This window comes from Cryptomeria japonica, chromosome 8 (genome assembly GCF_030272615.1).
Source record: "Cryptomeria japonica chromosome 8, Sugi_1.0, whole genome shotgun sequence".
Classification (NCBI taxonomy): Eukaryota; Viridiplantae; Streptophyta; class Pinopsida; order Cupressales; family Cupressaceae; genus Cryptomeria; species Cryptomeria japonica.
In genome coordinates, this window is record NC_081412.1 from 589,204,623 (window position 1) to 589,215,915 (window position 11,293).

An 11,293-nucleotide genomic window follows, 5' to 3' on the forward strand; every position below is an offset into this window, starting at 1 on the left:
AAATGGGAATACAAACATAAAAAAATCCAATATTATGACCATGTATATACTTGCTATAATATAAAGTGTTACTGAGTCCTACCCGTCACCTCATACCAAAGAGGCCAACTAGAAAAATATTAAAATTTTGTTAGGAAATAACATCAACATGATGTATACACGCCATTAAGAAGATGGTTAATATCAAGATAGAACAAGCATGATATCTACCCACTCTAATAAATAAGAAGAAACCTAAAAGTTTGACCCAAGTGAAGATAAAATTATATCCAAATTTGGGGTCAGGGGGTTAGACATACTTGATAATATATACCCAAAATGACAAGCAAAAAAGAAAAAAAATTGAGAACCTTAGAGGATAAAGGATAAAGGATAAAGTTTAGAAACCATCAGTATTGGAGGTTAGGAATGCCCAAAAATGTATACCAAAAAATAACAATGGGACCAAAGGATAAAGACATGGCATTTCAAAGATAAAAAATTGCATGAACCTCATAACTCATACCAAAGAAGGCAAACCATCTCAAGGAAACCCAACAACTTGACCCTACTAATAGAATGAAATGTTGGACATACCTCATAACATTCACCAAAAGGGAAAAACCAATAAAGAGGACCTCGATAACCTAGTCTAACGACAAACTTAACATAAGAAATTGAACATCAGGAATACCACATAATCAATACCAAAAGGTTAGCTATCACAAATATATCTAATAGGTTGATTATTTCAATATGTCTAAGAGTCAAAATCATCAAGGCTCAAACATTAGGTATACCCTTTTACCCCATACCAAAGTGGTGGACTATCAATGAAATTCTCAAAATATTGAAAAGATAAAGGATGAGCTAAGAGGGCTATCAGACAATGGGGATTAGGCGTACCACCAATCTCTTCCCAAACTTAGTACACCATGTGAAGAGAGCCCAATCATCAAGAGCTAAAGGAATTAGAACTTTGAAAATAGTAGAGATCAAGGATCAAGAAGGATCTTGATCCCATCCAAAAACTGGTATAGAAACATTAAACGCTCTAACAGACTAATAGTTTAATGAGGCATAATGATGATGTTACAAATAAACTCAATTGGCATGTTCTAATTAAAATAGATTCAATAGAAGAAAAAAAGAAATGACATGATAAGACAAAACAAAATGAAACAAAGAAAAGGGATCTAAGTTGGATCCAATATAAAGAACATAAAAATTGAAGAACAAGAACAAACCAAAATAAATTCCAAACAAAGAAAATGAAAAGCATTAGGCAACAATAAGACAAAATACCATTAAAATGCAAGCCATGATTGAAACCCTACCTAAAAACAACATGGGCAAGGGAATGAACACACAAACAACCCTTAATAGGCATAGATAATGACACAAAACCATCCTCATAAACAACCAACACCAGGACATGAACACCAAGCTCAAACCTACCAACATCAAGCTTTGAAATGATTGATGACTTCACAACTTTGATGGGGCACCAAGATTACTTAAGAGCTCAATTAATGAAATAAAAATTACCAAAAAATGAGGTAAGTAATAATAATCTCACCTAAAAAATGTGTGCCAAAATCATTTTTATTGTGTGCCAAATAATTTAATGTAGTGTTAGTGGTAGGTTGCCTGACAAGACATCCCACATCTAGAATTGAGTGTTGGGGGTCCGTCTTTTGGTATGCTATTATGCAAAATTCTACAAGTTTGGAATGAGGTAGCATAGAAACATGACTTCTTCACCAAGAATCAAAGTGTTAGGGAATATTTTATTTTCATACCTAGATGACAAACATTGACATCGTGATGGAGGTTAGGCACACAAGGAGTGAAGGAAATTTTCAGCTATTAGGGATAACTCTGATATCATGTCAAGATGAGAGAACTTAAAAGTTTGACAATGTGACAAAGAAACAAGGAAAGACAAGGGGAAGCAACCAGCAAAATGGAAAAAACAAAAGGAGAAAAAGAAAAAGAAACATAAGGGATCCCCATCTAGCAAGGAAAAATGGGCTATGAGTGGAAGGCATAATAGAACCACCACAAAAAAAGATGCAAATTGACCCCAAACCCCATGACATTGATCCCAACTATTGTTAACTTGATTTGATGTATGTAGCATTGATTTTAGCCATGTGGAACTAATAGTATTGAGGTCCTTAGAAACTTGGTAAGTGAAATATTACTTTGAAGTCACGCTACTTATTGGAGAAAATCAATGATGGTGAAGAAATTAAGGCAACATTTATAGACATGCATGTAGTGTATATGATAGTGTAGATTTAATTTATTTAATGCCCCCAAATTTAAAACTTCAATGCTCTATCAATTATTTGATTCTCTCGTGAACTTCATCTTTATGTTTGAGTGCACAAGTAATATCTTTTAATACTAAGAAATACATGTTGCATGAAACATGATGAGGCTTGCCTTAAATGGCTAGTAAACGATGACAAGAAAATTTATATTCAAATATGAATCTTTGAAATTTAGGGATCACTCATATGCTCCTTAAAATTAACCTAGATCAGTCATAAACCATGGAAATTATCTACAAGAATAAGGTGATGATCTAGAGGTGAGGAGTGAATGCATAGAAATTGATGCCAATGGGAGTGAAGTAGGGATTAATGAGTAGTGAATGTATGATGATTAATGCAAAAAAGTATGAAAATAAAGATGTATAAGAATTGGGTCATGAGACAAGCCTAGCACAAGAGTATGAAATTTGTTGATATATTATTACATTAAGACATTCCCATCAAGGTGAGCACTAGATTGAAGGATAATGGTATGGATAGGCTATTATAATAATCTCTCTATCAATGGAAATCGTAAATTATTCAAGATTTTGCATTCAATTTGATGTACCTCAAGAAATAAAGAAATACACATTCCATGTTGCATAGTTGAACATTTATATTCAACTATACTATTTTGATGCGAACAAATCCTTGTTTTATATTTTATAATACATTTGACTAACTTACCTTGCCACAAAATTCTACATTCAATCTAACATTCTTAAAAAAATAAAAAATAAACTATTCATTCCATATTCCATATTCCATGAAAACAAACCTAAAATTAACAGATTGCCTCATGAAATCAAAATATCTTTATTTTCCATTCAGCTAAAATGCACCAGATTCAATCCAATATACCTAATGACACAAAATATCCTCATTTCACATATTATATTCACATTTAGATAAGCTTTCACTAACACAAAGAGACCAGCTCAAGAAACAAAAGGATCAATATTTCACATTTTAAATTTACGTTAACCAAGGTGTCTTTACATAGTTACAACTCTGAAATTCACACAGAAGTCAAACCCGCTTTATACTTTGGTGGTTGGTTTCCCAATTATTATAACCAAACTCCAGATCAGTTGAGCAATAATATTTAATTTGCAAACCTAAAATCCTCTTACTGTTCCTTGTTTTAAGTCACAAATAAGCATCATCGGCCATTCAAAGGACAGAGACACATTGACGTACAGTTTATCGTTTTAGACTGTCGAACCAAGTGAATAGCCTCACCAGTCGCCACTGTTTGGTTTAGATTCAATGTATTTTTGGTAAAGTCTCTTAGATGTTCTCTTGGATGCAGTCGATGGAGAAGATACAACACAGGCATGTTCATATCCAAGGACTCAAATTACATGTTGCTGATATTGGTTCAGGTATTTCTTTATCATCCAATTATGCCTTCTTACCATGGGTTTGTAATGGGTTTTAACAATAATGCATGAACTTGCTTCAACAAGGGGAGTTGATGAAATTTGTGTACAGGTCCAGCAGTGCTGCTGTTGCATGGATTTCCTGAAATCTGGTATTCTTGGCGTTATCAGATGATCGCGTTGGCAGATGCAGGATTTCATGCAATAGCTCCCGATTTCAGAGGCTATGGACTCTCTGATCAGCCTTCTGAAATTGAGAATGCCGGCTTTGTAGATCTTGTGGAAGACCTGATTGGTATTCTTGATGCCCTTAGTATTCAAAAAGTAAGTACCCATAATTCTATACCATGAATTTATAGGCAATTTGTATTTGGATTGGACCCTAATTCACAACCCAAATGCCTCTTTTCCCTGAATTTACAGGTATTTGTTGTGGGTAAGGACTTTGGAGCAATTGTTGCATATTATGTGGACCTTCTACACCCTGATCGATTGAGAGGAATAGTGACGATGGGTTTACCTTATATAAGACCAGGTCCACAATACTTTGCGATGGACAAGCATCCTCGAGGTTTTTATGTCAGACATTGGCAGGTTTCTGATTCTTTTCCTACTGTAGACGTATTACTAGACATATATGGACTTGTTTGATAATGGAAATCTTTTCATAATTTTTTTATGCATCTAGGAGCCTGGAAGGGGTTTGGCAGATTTTGGACGTTTTGATGTAGAATCTGTGGTAAGGAATATATATACACTTTTCTCAAGTAGTGAACTGCCAGTGGCAGAGGAGGGTAAAGAGATCATGGACACATGGAAGCTCCTACCCTTTTGATCTTGGGTACTAAGGATTATGCTTTCAAATCTGGAGACATGGAATCTTATATTAATCAGGGAAAGCTCAAGGATGATGTGCCCAATCTGGAGATCAAACTGTTTCCGGAAGGAAGTCATTTTGTTCAGGAACAGTTCCCTGAGGAGGTGAATAAGATTACCATTGGCTTTCTCAATAAGCAACTGCAATCTTAAATTCTGTACTGTATTTTAAATTCTATTTTGGACTTCTCTGGATGTTAGTTGTAAACATGCTAGTGATAATTTAAATAATCAATTATCAGAGCTTCAGTATGCCTGATTTATGTTTACTTCATGGTAGAATTAACAGGGCAGGTGTTGAAAACAAAGAGCGAATAAAATCAATTTGCAAATTCAGATTTAAAGTATAAAAAGATACAGTAATTAGAGACACGAAATATATAATTTATAGTGGGTCAGGGGAAATGATACTGATATTAATCTCTGTTATAACTTATACATGCAGCAATAAGCTATATTCAGCTATGCAATAATAACTGGATAATAACATTATCTATATATATAAAACAAGATTTTGAATGGAATGTAAAAGTTCAGTCCAAAAAGAGGGAAAAGGATTTGACCGTTGGCTTTCATATCCAACAATCTCACATTTGAAATCCAATCACTGCTGTAAACCTTCAGATATCTTCTCCCACTTCAGTTCTATTGTCACATTTTGGCAATATCGAGAGAAGCCCTGCAAAATTCGAACTTCTCCCTTAGTACTACCGTAGTCAATGCATCAGCAAGATTCACCTTGGTATCATTCTTTTCAACTTGCAACTTGCCCTCTTTGAGCACACTACAAATAAAGTGATATCGTAGCTCAATTTGTTTGGTTCGATGGTTCGACTGTGAAATGTCGCATTCTTAGCCAAGTGAATAGCGATGTTGCTATCACAAAACAGATTGAAAACATGTTGCCTACGTTGTAAAGCACCCATCTCCTTCGCTCCTTCAGCGAGAGCAATATATTGAGCTTGGTGGTGGAGAGTGCAACCACTTGTTGCAAACAAGAAACCCAACTGATCGCTGCCCAATAAAAGCAAAAACATAGCTCGTAATTGATCGTTGTTTGTCCAAATCACCAGTCATATCATAGTTAACAAAACTTTACAGCTGTAATTACAAAGGGAATTACATAGTTTTTCTTGGATCTTCCTTGCTGTCTTTTAAAAACATCAATAGGATTAACTAAAAGGGGGTAAAAATTTATTCAATCACATAAACAGATAAAAAGTAAGAAGGGTCAACCACCCAACAAAGAAAGAGCATTACACAACCTTATCATTTTCCACTAAGTGATCTAAAATATGCAACAATTCTGGAGGTAATTATTCCCTATCTATAATTCCACCTCTGCATTTGATCAAAGGCTTATTTGGCCAAACAATCCACAACTTCATTCCACTTTGGAGGAATGTGACTAAAATTAACAGATTCCAAGGAACCACACAATTGAAGAATCTTTCTAATAACCAAAACTAAGTGCCAATTAACATTATCTAGATGTTGTGCATTTAGCAAAGTCACCACCACTTCAAAATCAGATTCACAAATAATCATTTTCCAACTGAGAATGCAACTATGCTCCACAACATACAAATGGCCACAGGGTCCATGAAATTATTTGTATGAAGACCCTTATAAACAAAAAAAAAGAGCTAAATATCACTTGAGGTATCACACCCAACACCACCAACACCAGCATGATCAGGATTCCCCCATGATGAACCATCAGTGTTAATTTTCAAAACTCCTTGGGGAGGAGTGGACCAATGACCTTCTTGATTTATCTTTCACAAAGGATTTTTGAATCTATTTTGCATGACTTGTCTAGCACCCATCAGAACACCTCCTTGAAGAGGAAAGTTGAGATGATTTCAAATAACATCTCTAGGATCCACACCTCTAGCCAAGTCAAACTTAGTCGAGATAGTCTCACGAAGAGAATAAATAATTTCCCACCACGAGTGTTGAATAACCATCCTTGTATTATGAAAAATTCTATGATTCCTCTCCAACCAAATATGCTAGATGATATAGGTGGGTCAAAGAGCCCAAGCCACCTAAAGAATAAATGGCACCCAAATAGCTACAAACAATTTCAAATCCAAAACAATGTTTTCTTAATTAATGAGTCACTTCCTAGTCCATAATTAGAGATTCCAAGATCCTTAAGTTAGTCAATAGCATTATATATATATATATATATATGGAATGATTTCAAATGTATGATTATTTATTAATATGAATAATCATTTGCAAATACAATAAAAAGAAATATAATAATTCTCAGCTATTATATTTTTTCTTCTAAATCTCTATTAAGCAATGCATCATTCCAATGAATACATTTATTTCTATGCCATATTCATATACAATTAAGAATTTTTTTTGTACAATATAAGTAAAAGATTTTAAAGCTTAATCAACTCATTCAAAAAATAAGTACAACTAATACAATTGAATGAGCAATTTCAATTTAAATATCTAGACTACTGCATTACTTTAATATCAGATGATTGGTGCATTACAAATTGTGTCAAACAAAAATAAATGTATTTTAATGTTTCCACAAAGAATTAGTGTAGAGACAAGGATACAACAAATTATCTTCATTTTTTCTATTATTAACATAATTTATATTCTTTCATTTATGTGGAAATTGAAGACATCAAATTTCCACAATCCATAAAGAATAGTGCATCTTATTTCTACATTCAACTATATAACAATTATTTTGCATCAATATTTGGATCACATGTTGTTCCATCATCAAATGATCATACTTTTTTATATGTCAATGTTAAACTTTCCCTCTCTACATCACTAATATTTGTTATGGCCCTTTACAGCTAATGCCTTTGTGATTTGTATATAATTAAAATTCATTGAATTTTAATACAATTATATATATCTAACTTATATTTTTTTTATTTTGCATTTTATTATTTAACATAATATGTTCCTTCTATATTTTGTGTGTGAACATAAAACTTACCATCTTTAGATCACAACCTCTATTGTACTCTTTTAAAATGTTAACACCTATGATTTGTTTATTAGAAAAACTAAACTCATTTGTTTCTCTTAAGAACTCTTTAAATACATGTTTTAGGGCTACCAAACCATATATCAAAAAACTTATTATAGTAAAAAATCAATTATAAAATAGATAATGTAAAAGAAAGATAAATTATTTTCGAGTATCAAGAAATATTAAGAAAGTAAAATTGTGTATTTTATTTTAAATCATTTTTAATTACTTTTTTAAATATTTTATCTTTGTGGAAGAGATAAATATTTCTATAGATTCTCCAAGCTATTATTATAAATACAATTATTTTTAAAAATATAGAAATATTGAACATTTTTATAATTAATAAAAATGAAGAAAAATAAAAAATAAAAATATTTAAACTTTTTTTTAAATAAATAAAAATATTGTATTTAAATAAATTATTAGTATTAAAATAATTTTAAAAATTAAACTACATAAATTATATAATGAAATAATAACGTAAAATATAATACATTTCTTCTAGCAAGTTAAAAGAGATCTTTCATATATATTATCAATTCTTAAATATAAGATGATAGTGTAGTTAAAATATCTAGATAAAATGGTGTAGTTAAGTGGTAGCAAGAGGTGAATTAATAGTATGCAATTGTTAATAAAAAAAATTATCTATAAATTTGAATTTGATTATTAAGATAGATTTTATGTCTAAACATATTATAATTAAAATTCTACTTTTATGAAATAATATGCATAAATAATATTGAATACACATAAAAATATATATAGTAAATAATATTTAAAAATAAATAAATAAATAAATTACTTTTAAATTATAAAAAAATTATTATAATAAAAACAATTTTTAAAATGTCCAAGGGGTTGAGCTTAACTGACTAAAACACTGGATTCTCACTATGGACATCTAAGTTCAATTCCTAATAGAAACATCTGAAATGGAATTCTAAAATATGTATAAATAGGAATGGATCCCCTACTGTTTAAAATAATAAAATAAAATAATTCTATACCGATTTCTTTGATTGCCACTGTTGCTGGTGTTATCGATATTAAACAGATTGTACTTCAAATATGAACAATACTTCAATATCAGCTTATGTTTAGTTTTGTAAGTTTTTGCATCTTCTCTGAGAGAAAGTAAGGTGACAGTGATGGTTGATTTGGAATGTCATGTCACAATGCTTATCCTCCACCTCTACGATCTTATCCTTATCTGCAGAGCACAGGACATGCATCTTATATCTTATCTTATGCCTGCAAAGCACATCCTAGTTATCCTTACATATTTTCTTTTCACCACTTTCCTAATTTTATCTTTAACTTTTACCAAACTATTTTCTTTAAAGAGTCAAAAAATAGGACACTCTGAAGGAAATGTTTAACCCTATTTTATCTAAAAGTAAATTAAAAAAAGAGACACATCTTTCTATATATGTGTTTATTTAAGGGTTTTTGGGTTGTTTATTTGAAATACGGAGAAAATTATATTTGTTAAGTTTTTATAGTTTGTGATAGTGTGCTTTGAATTTTTAGATTTGATTGGGTGTATCATTTTTCTTATCTTGATGATGAATCATAGAATATGATTTGAAATGCCATAAGAAAAGAGACATACCCAATCAAATCTAGTGTAGATTTTTGTCATCACACCAAAAGCACATACTTGTGGTAGAGAGGGATCGCATAGCACATACTTGTGCTACGCTAACATCTAGAAGCTCAAATCAGATTTCTAGATTTAAAAGTGTTAAACATTCAAAATTGATTAACATTTTCTAGACTTAATATGTTACTTAATATATGATTTAAGACTTATCTGAATAGCTGATATTTATCTTAAACCTAATGACATACATATAATATGTCAAACTGTTTGAATATTTATTTCACTTTACAGATTCTATGATCAAATATATCAGGGTTTATAAAAATTCTATTCCTTCTCAATCATATAACGCTGGTTTGAGAATGAAAAGCGAGCATATATTATGCACAGTATTATCATCAGTGTATAATGTAGAAGATTCAATTTTATGAACAGTGTTAAGTACTAACCTCAAAAGTTTGGTGAACTTGAGTAGAATAGTGGCAATCAGATAGAGAGTTGTCAGAAGATAAATTAATTATTTACCAAATCTATTGGCACAGATCACCAGATGAACATGCACCGTTTCCAGCTGCTCAATGTTGTCCTGATCTTGCCTTATCTCATCTCACTTGTCTATGATATATGTTGCAAATGATGTATGGCCTATAAATTAAATGAATGCGAAGATAATTTTAGAGCTCATTTATGAGTTTCTTCTTTGCACCATGCTTTCTTACATGGTATTAGACTCACGAAGGTAGGATTGATGAGTGTTCCACTTTGTAATGTGACATTGTGCTGTTGTGTTTATTTGTCATGGTATTAGAGTCATAAATACTTAAAGTGATTATGATGAGGGGAAGTAGTACACTAAAAGATAGAATTTGTTAAGTGTTTTAAGTGGGTATCTAAGAAGGATTTATGTCAAGACTCACCTTTTCAATATTATGAGGGGATATTCAAATTAATTGGTATAATTATTTATTGGGGGATGTTAGAAGATAAATTAATTATTGATCAGCATAGACCATCAATCGACCATGCACCATCTCCAACCACTCAATATCGTTTACAACCACTCAGTGTCATCTTTCGTTGCCCCACATTGATCTTGCCCTATCTTATCTCACTTGTCTATCACTTGCCTACAAATTGAATGAATGAGAAGATAATCTTAGATCTCATTTATGAGTTTCTCCTCTGCACCATGTTTTCTTTCAAGAATCTCAATAAATGCACAAATTAATAAAATAAATGTTTCAAATTTGAAAGGAGTTTGAAGGGTGAAATTTGTTGATATCTGGAGAGACCAAAGCAAGCAAGGGTGTGTGGAAGTAAGGTACACGAATTCTCTCGATGAATTTGGATTAATTTGCATTGCATTGCTACAACTCTAGAGTTTAGATAAGTCATACCAAAATATATTTATTTATGTCAAATATGATCTAATTATCCCATGACAATTCAAGGCAAAATAAAGGGATCTAAGAATCATTGCTTTCATAAAAGATCAAGTAAATGTGACTTTAAATACAAAGTGTTAAATTGATTTTGTATGATATTTGACAATAGCTAATACAAAAAAATTGTGAGGAAATAAAATCATAATCATTTTTTGTATCGAGTTTCTTTCTAGAAATAAGAGGTCACAACATTTTTTTTAAATCATAAGAGATAAATTAGTTGCAACAAGGGATAAGGAAGATTGGCTCCAAGTATCACATATTTTGAAGAAGTCAAGTTTACAATAATTACATCAATTTGAGAATAAAATTACATGTGTAAATGAAAAGTGGAAAGATATTGTAACTTTACAAGAAAAATTGTTTGCAACTATTATTGACACTTTATTGAAGAAGAAAGGTGATCATAATTTTTTCTTGAAATGTTTGCATTATTTGGTAAGATTATTATTTGTTAAAGCCTAGGTCTAAAGTGATATAAAGATAGTGGTAGATCATTTCAAATGATAGAATATTCAACATGCATGAAACAAATAAAATCAATCACTATAAGGTATTACATAAGTGATTCTTTTGCGGTTAAAATTTAATTATATAAAAAATTTATTCATTTCAATGGGAAAGATTGGTAAAAGAGAAAAGAAAGAAAATGAGAA

At 31.2% G+C, this 11,293-nt stretch overlaps 1 pseudogene; it reads left to right on the forward strand.

Moving 5' to 3' along the window:
- The first annotated feature begins 3,429 nt into the window (after positions 1–3,429).
- Positions 3,430–4,830, forward strand: LOC131054669 (uncharacterized; annotated as a pseudogene).
- The last annotated feature ends 6,463 nt before the right edge of the window (positions 4,831–11,293 follow it).